Raw genomic sequence first — 16042 nt, 5'->3', positions numbered from 1 at the left:
CCGTTAGATGAAATCCAAATCAACGAAAAACTTCAATTTATCGAAGAACCCGTCAAAATAATGGATCGTGAGGTTAAAAGACTTAAGCAAAACAAGATACCAATTGTTAAGGTTCGATGGAATGCTCGTAGAGGACCCGAGTTCACCTGGGAGCGAGAAGATCAGATAAAGAAGAAATACCCGCACTTATTTCCAGAAGATATGTCAACACCTCCAACTAAAATTTCGGGACGAAATTTATTTAACGGGTACGTACTGTAGTGACCCGAACTTTTCCATATTTATATATATTAAATGAAATTGTTATTTACATGATTAAGTATTTCCAACATGTTAAGCAATCAAACTTGTTAAGACTTGATTAATTGAAATAGGTTTCATATAGACAATTGACCACCCAAGTTGACCGGTGATTCACGAACGTTAAAACTTGTAAAAACTATATGATGACATATATATGGTTATATATATAGTTAACATGATATTATGATAAGTAAACATATCATTAAGTATATTAACAATGAATTACATATGTAAAAACAAGACTACTAACTTAATGATTTTGAAACGAGACATATATGTAACGATTATCGTTGTAACGACATTTAATGTTTATATATCATATTAAGAGATATTCGTACATCATAATATCATGATAATATAATAATTTAAAATCTCTTTTGATATTATAAACATTGGGTTAACAACATTTAACAAGATCGTTAACCTAAAAGTTTCAAAACAACACTTACATGTAACGACTAACGATGACTTAACGACTCAGTTAAAATGTATATACATGTAGTGTTTTAATATGTATTCATACACTTTTGAAAGACTTCAAGACACTTATCAAAATACTTCAACTTAACAAAAATGCTTACAATTACATCCTCGTTCAGCTTCATCAACAATTCTACTCGTATGCACCCGTATTCGTACTCGTACAATACACAGCTTTTAGATGTATGTACTATTGGTATATACACTCCAATGATCAACTCTTAGCATCCCATGTGAGTCACCTAACACATGTGGGAACCATCATTTGGCAACTAGCATGAAATATCTCATAAAATTACAAAAATATGAGTAATCATTCATGACTTATTTACATGAAAACAAAATTACATATCCTTTATATCTAATCCATACACCAACGACCAAAAACACCTATAAATACTTTCATTCTTCAATTTTCTTCATCTAATTGATCTCTCTCAAGTTCTATCTTCAAGTTCTAAGTGTTCTTCATAAATTCCAAAAGTTCTAGTTTCATAAAATCAAGAATATTTCCAAGATTGCAAGTTTACTTCCAAGTTTTCTAAATCCATTCCAAGTAATCATCCAAGATCAAGAAACCTTTGTTACTTACATTAGGTTATCTTTCTAATACAAGGTAATAATCATATTCAAACTTTAATTCAATTTCTATAACTATAACAATCTTATTTCGAGTGGAAATCTTACTTGAAATTGTTTTCGTGTCATGATTCTGCTTCAAGAACTTTCAAGCCATCCAAGGATCCTTTGAAGCTAGATCCATTTTTTTCATTTCCAGTGGGTTTATCCAAGGAACTTGAGGTAGTAATGATGTTCATAACATCATTCGATTCATACATAAAAAGCTGTCTTATTCAACATTATAAACTTGTAATCACTAGAACATAGTTTAGTTAATTCTAAACTTGTTCGCAAATAAAGTTAATCCTTCTAACTAGACTTTAAAAATCAACTAAACACATGTTCTATATCTATATGATATGCTAACTTAATGATTTAAAACCCGGAAACATGATAGACACCATAAAACTGGATATACGCCGTCGTAGTAAAACCGGGGGCTGTTTTGGTTGGGATAATTAAAAGCTAAGAAGAACTTTGATTTAAAAGCTATACTTATGGAAAAATGATTTTTCTTATGAACATGAAACTATATCCAAAAATCATGGTTAAACTCAAAGTGAAAGTATGTTTTTCAAAATGGTCATTAAGATGTCGTTCTTTCGACGGAAATGACTACCTCTTTCAAAAACGACTTGTAACTTGTATTTCCGACTATAAACTTATACTTTTTCTGTTTAGATTCATAAATTTAAGTTTAATACGAAACCGTGGCCACTGGAATAACTCAAAACGGATTAGAAACGAAGAAATGGCGAGTAAAACAAGATTGATAAAAACTACTCATTTTACCTACGTGAAAGTTAGTAATAAATCTATTCCAACCATAACCTAATCAACTTATATTGTATATTATGTAATCTTGAGATACCATAGACACGTATACAATGTTTCGACCTATCATGTCGACCCATCTATATATATATTGCGGAACAACCATAGACACTCTATATGTGAATGTTGGAGCTAGCTATACAGGGTTGAGGTTGATTCCAAAATATATATATAGTTTGAGTTCTGATCAATACTGAGATATGTATACACTGGGTCGTGGATTGATTCAAGATAATATTTATCAATTTATTTCTGTACATCTAACTGTGGACAACTAGTTGTAGGTTACTAACGAGGACAGCTGACTTAATAAACTTAAAACATCAAAATGTATTAAAAGTTTTGTAAATATATTGTGAACATACTTTGATATATATGTATATATTGTTATAGGTTTGTGAATCAACCAGTGGCCAAGTCTTACTTCCCGACGAAGTAAAAATCTGTGAAAGTGAGTTATAGTCCCACTTTTAAAATCTAATATTTTTGGGATGAGAATACATGAAGGTTTTATAAATGATTTACAAAATAGACACAAGTACGTGAAACTACATTCTATGGTTGAATTATCGAAATCGAATATGCCCCTTTTTATTAAGTCTGGTAATCTAAGAATTAGGGAACAGACACCCTAATTGACGCGAATCCTAAAGATAGATCTATTGGGCCTAACAAACCCCATCCAAAGTACCGGATGCTTTAGTACTTTGAAATTTATATCATATCCGAAGGGTGTCCCGGAATGATGGGGATATTCTTATATATGCATCTTGTTAATGTCGGTTACCAGGTGTTCACCATATGAATGATTTTTATCTCTATGTATGGGATGTGTATTGAAATATGAAATCTTGTGGTCTATTGTTACGATTTGATATATATAGGTTAAACCTATAACTCACCAACATTTTTGTTGACGTTTAAAGCATGTTTATTCTCAGGTGAATACTAAGAGCTTCCGCTGTTGCATACTAAAATAAGGACAAGATTTGGAATCCATGTTTGTATGATATTGTGTAAAAACTGCATTCAAGAAACTGATTTCGATGTAACATATTTGTATTGTAAACCATTATGTAATGGTCGTGTGTAAACAGGATATTTTAGATTATCATTATTTGATAATCTACGTAAAGTTTTTTTAAACCTTTATTTATGAAATAAAGGTTATGGTTTGTTTTAAAAATGAATGCAGTCTTTGAAAAACGTCTCATATAGAGGTCAAAACCTCGCAACGAAATCAATTAATATGGAACGTTTTTAATCAATAAGAACGGGACATTTCACTTCACACCTTAGGTACGGAATTTTCTGATTTTGATTGCCAGTATTGTTATTGAGATTGTTGTTGGGATTGTTGTTGTTGCGGTTGGTATTATTGTTGGGACGATCGTTGTGGTTGTTGTTGGGATGGTTTTTGTTGCGTTTGTTGTTGCGGAAAATGGTGCGATTGTGGTTGTGATTGTGATGTTGATTGTTGAAGCGATAGTTACTGTTGTTGTGTTGGTGACTCTTGTCACTGTTTTCTTCCCACTTTCTCTTGATTTGTTTCTTGTTGGCCTCTTCGGCTGCCTGTTATTTAATCCTTCCCTCAATATGATTTATGAGTTTGTGAGCCATTCAACTTGCCTTTTGTATGGAGGCGAGCTCGTGTGAACTCACATCTTCTTGAATCCTTTCTGGTAACCCTTTTACAAATGTGTCAATCTTCTCCTCTTCATCTTCGAACGCTCTTGGACATAATAGGCACAACTCTGTGAATCGTCGTTCATACGTGGTGATGTCGAAACCTTGCGTTCGTAATCCTCTAAGCTCTACCTTGAGCTTATTGACCTCGTTTCTGGGATGGTACTGCTCGTTCATCAAGTGCTTGAATGCTGACCACGGTAGTGGGTAAGCAGCATCTTGTCCCACCCGCTCGAGATAGGTGTTCCACCATGTTAACGCAGTACCTGTGAAGGTATGCGTAGCATACTTTACTTTGTCTTCTTCAGTACATTTACTTATGATAAACACCGATTCAACCTTTTTGGTCCACCGTTTTAATCCGATTGGACCCTCGGTTCCATCGAATTCCAAAGGTTTACAGGCAGTGAATTCTTTGTAGGAGCATCCTACATGATTTCTTATGGAATTAGTTCCACTTCTAGAACCAGAGTTATTATTGTTATTTTGCATTGCGGCCTGTACTGCGGCTATGTTCGCAGCAAGGAAAACACGGAAGTCTTCCTCACTCATGTTCAAGTTCTGACGAGTCGTCGGTGCCATTTCCTTCAAAAATAGCCAAAAGAATTGAGTTAATCATATAGAATTTAAGAGTAGTCAATAGTATTTCGTAGCATAATATGAACTTATTTATAAAAGCTTTTTCTTTATATTAGCGTTTTATAGTTTTAATTCGGGTAATACCTACCCGTTAAGTTCATACTTAGTAGCTACTATACAATTCAACTACTATGATTCTATATGAAAAACTAAATACAAATAATATTTCGCGTTCAAACTTTTATACAATATTTTACAAACTTACAATACAGTTATTTTACATATAGCATGAAATATAGCACACAATAACTTTGATACAAGGCAGTTGTGAAGTCAATTCTAGTTAAGCGCAAGTCGTTCAACAAAGGTAATAAAGACACGTAATTCGTAGGTCCAGAAACAAGTCATGCATTCGGGTTTTACTAGTATTATTTCCTATCCTTGGTCTTGTGGAAAATAACCGTTGTGGTCGTTGGCAAGACAGCATGTTGTAACGTCGTCAAAAGGACGAGTGTTACGTAATGCCCAACAGCCCCGTAACAATCTAAAAACCTTTTCTCTCACTCCCACAACTGAATCCGTCACTTGTGGGAATGTTTTGTTTAACAGTTGCAATCCGATGTTCTTTTTCTCAATTTGGTGAGAAGCGAACATCACTAACCCGTAAGCATAACATGCTTCTTTAAGTTACATGTTGGAAGCTCTTTCTAAAGAACAAAGTCCTATGTTGGGATATGTGGAGTCAAAATAGGCTCTCAACCCGTAGCGTAAAATTGCATTTGGGTTCCCCGTGTGACGACCCGGGAATTTCTGACCAAAGTTAAACTTAATCTTTATATGTTTTCAACACGATAAGCAAAGTCTATAAACCGAGTCTCAAAATTTTTGAACTGTTACATGGATTCAGTTAACCTGTGACTATTCTCGACGATTCACGAACAATTGTGTGTAAATAAAAATGTAAAAATATATATAAATATGTATATGTAATATTTTTTTTTAAAATAAAATACACCTTAACCAATTGAAATTTAAAAGTAATAAACAGAATAATTAAGTACAATTAAAATGAATAAATATAAACATGTATATAATGTATTATGAAGATATATGTATATATACGATTTCTATTAATAATTATTATTATATTGTAATATATATATATATATATATATATATATATATATATATATATATATATATATATATATATAATAAATATTTAATATCTAATAAATGTTGTTATAAGGTATATAATATAATTACTAAATGTTACATAGTTAATAAGATATAATTTCTACATACTAAATTTACAAACAAGTTAAGATATAATTAATATAATTATACTACTTACATTAAAATAAATGTTAATATCTAAAAATCAGTATCAGTAACATTATAATGAAATTTGATATATATAAATTATTATATTATTGTCATTATTAATATTATATTCATTAAGAATATTAATATTATTATAACTAGTATTATTATAATTAGTATTATGATTACTATCTTTACAATTATCATTATTATTATAATAATACAAGTTAATATTATTATCATTATCATTTTTTTAGTAACATCATTATTATTAATTATTAATGTTATAAATATGATGAAATTAATTATTATTAGTATTGTATTACTATTATCATGGTTCTAAATATTATTATTATTATGATAATTATTACTAATATTAATTGTAATATTATTTTATTATTATAGAATTATTGTTAATGTATTTATATAATTATTAGTTATTAATATCAATTAATTGGATTAGTTATCAATCACTTTCTGTTTTCAAATTTTCCTTGTTTTCCTGCTCACGTTTTGGATTCTGTCGATCGAATTATAGCTACAATCCAACTTTAGTCACTTCTAGTTGCTGTATTTGACGCTCACAAGCACGATATACATGATCAATCCCTGTTAGTTGTTGAGAAAAAAACAGAAAAGATAGAACACCCACTCGTTATTCTGTGCACGATAACTTTTTCACCATAATTCGGTTTCGAATGAATTTTCAAAAACTAAAAATGCAATATCGTTAGGAATCTATAGCTTAAACTATCTGCAAGTTTTCAGTTTTCAATTTCTCAAATTGATGTCGAATTCACGAGTTAAAGTTTAAAAGTAAAAAGTCAACACTTTTGTTTTTTCGTGAAATTAAAGATCATTCTTATGTTTTTGTTTCAATTGAGGATGGATATAGATTGTAAGAGTAATTTGAAACTGATTTTGTGTTGTAATTTTTGGTTAAAACATTGCAAAAATCGAAATGATAATCCTTGTTTTTTTTCTTTTTTCTTCCTCGTCGCAAACAGCAGCCACAACAGGCTTTATATATAATTTTTTTTTTGTATTTTGTTTTTCCTGATAATCAAAAAAGTCGATTCTGTATCAATTACACATTATATTACGAGGCTTAAATCAATTTTTTATCTGATAAAGTGAATGGGTTATGATCTGTGTCGACTTGATTTTAAAGAGGAGGAAAATAGGATCAAAGATATATACGGGTTATATTTTATTGAGTTTGGGTTATATCAGAAAAACTAGAGTGGTCAGATGGTTAAGGTGCATGTTGTATGAGCGAGTGGTCACGGGTTCGAGCCTGGTTACGGGAATTTTTTAAAGAATGCTTTAAAGGTAGTTTTTTTTTTTTGTTCCTTTCTTATAATAATTATTATTATCATTATTATTATTATTGTTATTATTATTATTGTTATTACTATGATTATAATTATTATGATGATTGTTATTATTATAAATATAGTAATTATTATTAATATCATAGTTATAAGTATTATAAGTATTACTAATGTTATTATTATTATTATTATTAGTTGTTATGAATATTATGATTATTATTATTATTATCATTAGGTATTAGAATTATAATTAGTAGTAGTATTATTATTATTGTATTATTATTGCGAATATTATTATTATGATTCCAAGAATATAAAACATGTTAATAACAATAATATATAGTAAAAGATGATATGATAAAGATTGTGAAATTGGTTGTAATTATATGAATATATGTACAAATATGAATTTGACTAAGAAATTAAGTTATAGAAATTGTAGTTATAAACTGAGAAATTAAAAACGAAGTTATGATAAATCTGATTATTATTATTATCACTGATATAATTATTATCATAATAATATTAAAGCAAAGTATCATTTTATTATTATTATTAGAATTAGTAATATTATTATTATCATTATTTTCACCATTAGAATTAAAATTTACAAAATTATCATTTTCTTAAGATTTAACATTACTAGTAAAGTTGTTATTTTATTAAAGTTATCATTATCAAAATTAACATTTATTATTACTAACATTATCATTATTATTACTATCCTTAATCTAGTATATTTACAACTATTAATAAATGATCTTTACATAAAAATATATTTAATACACATAACATAACAAAAATTTATATCTTATATATAAAAATGGATATATAATAATAATGAAATATAAAAGTTATTAATATAAAAATTATAATACCAATAATAATATATACAATATTGTTCGATTACAAGAATATGTTTTAATATATATAAAAATGATATAGGTTCATGATTCCAAAGCCAACCCTGCATTGTTCAATATCGTCATATGTATTTTTACTACAAAATACATTGAGTGAGTTTTATTACTCCCTTTTTAAATACTTTTGCAATATATATTTTTAGGACTGAGAATACATGCGCTTCTTTTATAAATGTTTTATGAAATAGACACAAGTAATCGAAACTACATTATATGGTTGAATGATCGAAGCCGAATATGCCCCTTTTGCTTGGTAACCTAAGAATTAGTAAACCAGTCTACTAATTGACACGAATCCTAAAGATAGATCTATTGGGCCTAACAAACCCCATCCATTGTAGCGGATGCTTTAGTACTTCGATGTTGTTTTATCATGTCCGATGGATGTCCCAGAATGATAGGGGATATTCTTATATGCATCTTGTTAATGTCGGTTACCAGTTGTTCAATCCATATGAATGATTTTTGTCTCTATGCATGGGACGTATATTTATGAGAAATGGAAATGAAAATCTTGTGGTCTATTAAAATGATGAAAATGATCAATTATGATAAACTAATGAACTCACTAACCTTTTGGTTGACACTTGAAAGCATGTTTATTCTCAGGTATTAAAGAAATCTTCCGCTGTGCATTTGCTCATTTTAAAGATATTACTTGGAGTCATTCATGGCATATTTCAATAGATGTTGCATTCGAGTCGTTGAGTTCATCAAGATTATTATTAAGTCAATTATAGTTGAATGTATTATGAAATGGTATGCATGCCGCCAACTTTCGATGAAAAGAAAGTTTGTCTTTTAGAAACGAATGCAATGTTTGTAAAATGTATCATATAGAGGTCAAATACCTCGCGATGTATTCATATGTTATTGTATTCGTCCTTATAGATTAGGACGGGTCGTCTCATGTGGTATCAGAGCAGTGGTCTTAGCGAACCAGGTCTTGAATTAGTGTGTCTAACTGATGATGTTTAGATACATTAGTAGGTCTGGACTTCGACCGTGTCTGCATGTCAAAAGTTTTGCTTATCATTTAGTGTCGAAAATTATTTGCTTATCATCCTTAAAGTCTAGACACGTCTTACTGCCTTTATTGCATAGACAGTGTATAAATAAATTCATATCTTAGCGTATCTGTTATTGTTACCTTTTCCTGACAGCTTCCGTAGATTCCTCCGTAACTTTTAGGATTTTAGTATTATATATGCATATATAAATTATGTATTGCAGTGTACTAATCTACATCCTAATATCTATTTCTTATCGAAAAATCCTTTACTCTATCGTACGAGATGGAACTCGTCACTAGTTCAAGTTCTTCGGAACCCGACAGCTATTCCGACATGGATGTTCACCTAAGCTCCAGAAGCAACGTCACCATAATGAATCAGTCAATCATCCATTCCTAATTCATCTGATGGATTCATAGTTGACTTAACCAATGGAAACAAGAAGAAGACGATCCTTTCTATCAACCAAATTGCCCTCTTGACGAAGAACCTGAAGCACTTACCGGCGAACTTGTTCGAAACACCATTTTCACCCTCATTTCCAGAATAGCTTGAAATGATTATGTAATATCTACAATTATAAACCTTATTCATCCGCTCGTTCTGACCAACAATCATCCTGAAGTAATGGAAGAAGTCAATGAGATTCGCGCTCGAGTAATAAATTTGGAGAATATGGTGCAAAACTTACCAGCTTCAACAACACCACCTGCACCAACAGTACCACCAACATCAATACCAGTACCACTAACAACCCAAGTTTCAACATAACACGCCTCAACATCTCATTATGTACCTCGATCATAATCATCATTCTACGAATCGATCTACATCATTTATCTTCTTTCGACAAGGCGATTATGTAATCTCTAATGTTTTAGAGATTATATATTCTTGTTCTAACGGTAAATCAAATGAGTCTAATATCATATTGACTCATTAAATCCATGATTATCTCTGAAGAAAATATATATGAAAGTATATTTTCATAAAGATTGTAATTAAAAACTCTATTGTATAAACTGTTAATGATGAGAATATTTTAAAGGGTAGGTAATACCCGAGAAATATTTATTTCACATTAATAAGTTACACTGTACATTCTTCAAATCTGATTCAAGATTCATTTACTATCCTACTTACATCTACAGAGATACGAATCCGTTCACCGCAGAATAACCATTTTCATTCAATTTCGTATTTGGATTTTGACCTATCAGAATCCAACAAGTGGCATAATGAAGAAAACATGGGACAAAATAAAATTTGTTAGAAACAAACAAATCAACTATGAAAATTTTTGTTAAGAATCCATGCTAACTGTTTGCAGCTAACTGTTCCTAGCTAACTGATTACATTTTATTTATCGCAGTTTATTTATCGCAAGTTAATTATCGCAATTTTATTTATCGTCATTTAATTTCTGTTATTTACTTTACGCAATTAATTTATCGTCATTTAATTTCTGTTATTTATTTTACGCACTTTAAATATCGGGATACGTATACAAGGTTTTGACATATCATATCTGAAATGTCCCGTTCATATTGATTATAAACGTTCCATATTAATTGATTTCGTCGCGAGGTTTTGACCTCTATATGAGACGTTTTTTTCAAAGACAGCATTCATTTTTAAAACAACCATAACCTTTATTTTATCGATAAAGGTTTAAAAAGCATTACGTAGATTATCAAATAATGATAATCTAAAATATACCGCTTACACACGACCATTACATAATGGTTTACAATAAGAACATATTACATCAAAAATAAGTTTCTTGAATGCAGTTTTTACATAATATCATACAAGCATGGACTCCAAATCTTGTCCTTATTTTAGTATGCAACAGCGGAAGCTCTTAATAATCACCTGAGAATAAACATGCTTAAAACGTCAACAAAAATGTTGGTGAGTTATAGGTTTATCCTATATATTATCAAATCATAATAATAGACCACAAGATTTCATATTTCAATATACATCCCATACATAGAGATAAAATTCATTCATATGGTGAACACCTGGTAACCGACATTAACAAGATGCATATAAGAATATCCCCTATCATTCCGGAAAATCCTTAGGACATGATAAAAACGAATTCGAAGTACTAAAGCATCCGGTACTTTGGATGGGGTTTGTTAGGCCCAATAGATCTATCTTTAGGATTCGCGTCAATTAGTAGATCAATTTACTAATTCTTAGGTTACCAAGCAAAAGGGGCATATTCGGCTTCGATCATTCACCCATATAATATAGTTTCAATTACTTGTGTCTATTTCGTAAAACATTTATAAAACTGCATGTATTCTCATCCCAAAATATTAGATTTTAAAAGTGGGACTATAACTCACTTTCACAGATTTTTACTTCGTAGGGAAGTAAGACTTGGCCACTGGTTGATTCACGAACCTATAACAAATATGTACATATATATCAAAGTATGTTCAAAATATATTTACAACACTTTTAATACATTTTGATGTTTTAAGTTTATTAAGTCAGCTGTCCTCGTTAGTAACCTACAACTAGTTGTCCACAGTTAGATGTACATAAATAAATCGATATATATTATCTTCAATCAATCCACGACCCAGTGTATACACGTCTCAGGCTAGATCACAACTCAAAGTATATATATTTTTGGAATCAACCTCAACCCTGTATAGCTAACTCCAACATTACTGCATATAGAGTGTCTATGGTTGTTCCAAATAATATATATACATGGGTCGATATGATATGTCAAAACATTTGCATACGTGTCTATGGTATCCCAAGATTACATAATATATTAGAATACATGTATAATACAATATAAGTTAGCTAGGATATGATTTGTATAGAATTGTTAATATTTCCCGTAGCTACAAAAATCAAAAAATATCCAATCTTGTTTTACCCATAACTTCTTCATTTTAAATCCGTTTTGAGTGAATCAAATTGCTATGGTTTCATATTTAACTCTATTTTATGAATCTAAACAGAAAAAGTATAGGTTTATAGTCGAAAATATAAGTTACAAGTCATTTTTGTAAGAGGTAGTCATTTCAGTCGAAAGAATGACGTCTTGATGACCATTTTGAAAAACATACTTCCACTTTGAGTTTAACTATGATTTTTGGATATAGTTTCATGTTCATAAGAAAAATCATTTTCTCAGAAGAACAACTTTTAAATCAAAGTTTATCATAGTTTTTAATTATCAAACCCACAACAGCCCGCGGTGTTACTACGACGGCGTATGTCCGGTTTTACGGTATTTTTCGTGTTTTCAGGTTTTAAATAATTAAGTTAGAATATCATATAGATATAGAACATGTGTTTAGTTGATTTTGAAAGTCAAGTTATAAGGATTAACTTTTATTTGCGAACAAGTTTAGAATTAACTAAACTATGTTCTAGTGATTTCAAGTTTATACCTTCGAATAAGATAGCTTTATATGTATGAATCGAATAATGTTATGAACATCATTACTACCTCAAGTTTTGTGGATAAACCTACTAGAAAAGATACAAATGGATCTAGCTTCAAAGGATCTTGGATGGCTTGAAAGTTCTTGAATTAGAATCATGACACGAAAACAAGTTCAAGTAAGATTTCCACTCGAAATAAGATTGTTATAGTTATAGAAATTGAATAAAAGTTTGAATATGAGTATTACCTTGTATTAGCAAACTTGGAAGTATTCTTGATTTTATGAAACTAGAACTTGTAGAATTTATGAAGAACACTTAGAACTTGAAGATAGAACTTGAGAGATATCAATTAGATGAAGAAAATTGAAGTATGGAAGTGTTTGTAGGTGTTTTTGGTCGTTGGTATATGGATTAGATATAAAGGATGTGTAATTTTGTTTACATGTAAATAAGTCATGAATGATTACTCATATTTTTGTAATTTTATGAGATATTTCATGCTAGTTGCCAAATGATGGTTCCCACATGTGTTAGGTGACTCACATGGGCTGCTAAGAGCTGATAATTCAAGTGTATATACTAATAGTACATACATCTAAAAGCTGTGTATTGTACGAGTACGAATACGGGTGCATACGAGTAGAATTGTTGATGAAACTGAACGAGGATGTAATTGTAAGCATTTTTGTTAAGTAGAAGTATTTTGATAAGTGTCTTGAAGTATTTCAAAAGAGTATGAATACATATTAAAACACTACATGTATATACATTTTAACTGAGTCGTTAAGTCATCGTTAGTCATTACATGTAAATGTTGATTTGAAACCTTTAAGTTAACGATCTTGTTAAATGTTGTTAACCCAATGTTTATTATATCTAATGAGATGTTAAATTATTATATTATCATGATATTATGATATATTAATATATGTTAATATAATATATATATATACATTTAAAAGTCGATACAACGATAATCGTTACATATATGTCTCGTTTCGAAATCATTAAGTTAGTAGTCTTGTTTTTACATATGTAGTTCATTGTTAATACACTTAATAACATGTTTACTTATCATTTATCATGATTAAACATAGTGTATCAATATCTTAATATGATTCATATGTATTTAGTAAGAAGTTGTTATAACGATAATCGTTATATATATCGTTTCGAGTTTCTTAATTCAATAAACTCAATTTTATGTATATAACTAATTGTTAAAATACCTAATGAGATACTTACTTATCATAATATCATTTTAACTATATATATAATCATATATATGTCATCATATAGTTTTTACAAGTTTTAACGTTCGTGAATCACCGGTCAACTTGGGTGGTCAAATGTCTATATGAAACCTATTTCAATTAATCAAGTCTTAACAAGTTTGATTGCTTAACATGTTGGAAACACTTAATCATGTAAATAACAATTTCATTTAATATATATATAAACATGGAAAAGTTCGGGTCACTACAGTACCTACCCGTTAAATAAATTTCGTCCCGAAATTTTAAGCAGTTGGAGGTGTTGACGTATCTTCTGGAAATAAATGCGGGTATTTCTTCTTCATCTGATCTTCTCGTTCCCAGGTGAACTCGGGTCCTCTACGAGCATTCCATCAAACCTTAACAATTGGTATCTTGTTTTGCTTAAGTCTTTTAACCTCACGATCCATTATTTCGACGGGTTCTTCGATGAATTGAAGTTTTTCGTTGATTTGGATTTCATCTAATGGAATAGTGAGATCTTCTTTAGCAAAACATTTCTTCAAATTCGAGACGTGAAAAGTGTTATGTACAGCCGCGAGTTGTTGAGGTAACTCAAGTCAGTAAGCTACTGGTCCGACACGATCAATAATCTTGAATGGTCCAATATACCTTGGATTTAATTTCCCTCATTTACCAAATCGAACAACGCCTTTCCAAGGTACAACTTTAAGCATGACCATCTCTCTAATTTTAAATTCTATATCTTTTCTTTTAATGTCAGCGTAGCTCTTTTGTCGACTTTGGGCGGTTTTCAACTGTTGTTGAATTTGGATGATCTTCTCGGTAGTTTCTTGTATTATCTCCGGACCCGTAATCTGTCTATCCCCCACTTCACTTTAACAAATCAGAGACCTGCACTTTCTACCATAAAGTGCTTCAAACGGCGCCATCTCAATGCTTGAATGGTAGCTGTTGTTGTAGGAAAATTCTGGTAACGGTAGATGCCGATCCCAACTGTTTCCGAAATCAATAACACATGCTCGTAGCATGTCTTCAAGCGTTTGTATCGTCCTTCCGCTCTGCCCATCAGTTTATGGATAATAGGCAGTACTCATGTCTAGACGAGTTCCTAATGCTTGCTGTATTGTCTGCCAGAATCTTGAAATAAATTTGCCATCCCTATCAGAGATAATAGAGATTGGTATTCTATGTCTGGAGACGACTTCCTTCAAATACAGTCGTGCTAACTTCTCCATCTTGTCATCTTCTCTTATTGGCAGGAAGTGTGCTAATTTGGTGAGACGATCAACTATTACCCAAATAGTATCAAAACCACTTGCAGTCCTTGGCAATTTAGTGATGAAATCCATGGTAATGTTTTCTCATTTCCATTCTGGGATTTCGGGTTGTTGAAGTCGACCTGATGGTTTCGGATGCTCAGCTTTGACCTTAGAACACGTCAAACATTCTCCTACATATTTAGCAACATCGGCTTTCATACCCGGCCACCAAAAATGTTTCTTGAGATCCTTGTACATCTTCCCCGTTCCAGGATGTATTGAGTATCTGGTTTTATGAGCTTCTCTAAGTACCATTTCTCTCATATCTCCAAATTTTGGTACCCAAATCCTTTCAGCCCTATACCGGGTTCCGTCTTTTCGAATATTAAGATGCTTCTCTGATCCTTTGGGTATTTCATCCTTTAAATTTCCCTCTTTTAAAACTCCTTGTTACACCACCTTTATTTGAGTAGTAAGGTTATTGTGAATCATTATATTCATAGATTTTACTCGAATGGGTTCTCTGTCCTTCCTGCTCAAGGTGTCGGCTACCACATTTTCCTTCCCCGGGTGGTAACGAATCTCAAAGTCGTAATCATTCAACAATTCAATCCACCTACGCTGCCTCATATTCAGTTGTTTCTGATTAAATATGTGTTGAAGACTTTTGTGGTCGGTATATATAATACTTTTGACCCCATATAAGTAGTGCCTCCAAGTCTTTAATGCAAAAACAACCGCGCCTAATTCCAAATCATGCGTCGTATAATTTTGTTTGTGAATCTTCAATTGTCTAGACACATAAGCAATTACTTTCGTTCGTTGCATTAATACACAACCGAGACCTTGCTTTAAGGCATCACAATATATCACAAAATCATCATTCCCTTCAGGTAATGACAATATAGGTGCCGTAGTTAACTTTTTCTTCAATAACTGAAACGCTTTCTCTTGTGCATCCTTCCATTCAAATTTTTCCCTTTATGCGTTAATGCAGTCAAGGGTTTTGCTATTCTGGAAAAG

This window comes from Rutidosis leptorrhynchoides, chromosome 4 (genome assembly GCF_046630445.1).
Source record: "Rutidosis leptorrhynchoides isolate AG116_Rl617_1_P2 chromosome 4, CSIRO_AGI_Rlap_v1, whole genome shotgun sequence".
In the NCBI taxonomy this organism is placed as follows: Eukaryota; Viridiplantae; Streptophyta; class Magnoliopsida; order Asterales; family Asteraceae; genus Rutidosis; species Rutidosis leptorrhynchoides.
Note: the sequence above shows the minus strand (reverse complement) of the source record.